This window comes from Phaethon lepturus, unplaced genomic scaffold, assembly GCF_000687285.1.
Source record: "Phaethon lepturus isolate BGI_N335 unplaced genomic scaffold, ASM68728v1 scaffold43178, whole genome shotgun sequence".
NCBI lineage: Eukaryota > Metazoa > Chordata > Aves > Phaethontiformes > Phaethontidae > Phaethon > Phaethon lepturus.
In genome coordinates, this window is record NW_010556260.1 from 15,417 (window position 1) to 16,114 (window position 698).

General features: G+C 40.4%; 1 protein-coding gene across 1 annotated transcript in view; it reads right to left on the bottom strand.

The window, feature by feature from the left end:
• CDKN3 (cyclin-dependent kinase inhibitor 3) overlaps nt 1-698 on the bottom strand; it is a 6,896-nt gene that overhangs the window by 4,967 nt on the left and 1,231 nt on the right. The gene's annotated exons all lie outside the window — the stretch shown is intronic.

Sequence of the window (698 nt, forward strand, 5' to 3'; positions counted from 1 at the left end):
CCACAAAAAAAAAAAAACCCAGCAAATACAAGGGCTGGATAGAGATCAGTTAAGAGTTCCCTTGACGGGAAAGGAAGTGCCCTGTTCTGTAATACTCAGCACATATCCCATTAAAAATCTTTCTTACTATTCAATCTTCAGTGTATCGCCACTTTCATTTTTTTCCTCATATCATGCTACCAAGGCATTTTTACAACGCCTACAGAATACTGCACTGTGATAGCCACAACTGCTGTTTCGTTTGTGAGATGTAATTGCTCGAAGTATTTGCACTGTGTCCTCCCGCTGCCTGCCCTCCCTCACTCACTGCCCCATAGGCATACAATCTTTATGCCTGCCCTGACACCAGTCAGGATTGTTCATATCTTGAAACACCTTTTGAAAGCATAACAGCAGAATCCTGAAGACCAAGAACTATATCAGCAGGTGTACGACTGGTGGTTAGCATCTGAAGATTAAACAGCCATTTACATGAACAGCTTAGGTAGCTAAAAAACATAATGCAACTATTTTTTGGCATATATGTTAACTGGCATTCAAGTCTTAGCGGGATTTTCATCAGCACTGGCCATCATCCACTTCAAGATACCTTAAATGCAAATATGATTCAACACTTGTTTTCTAGTTCTTTAGTGTGGTATTAGTCCCAAGCTTGTATTTCTCAGAGCTGACTAATGAAAGTCGAGCAACTGCTTTAA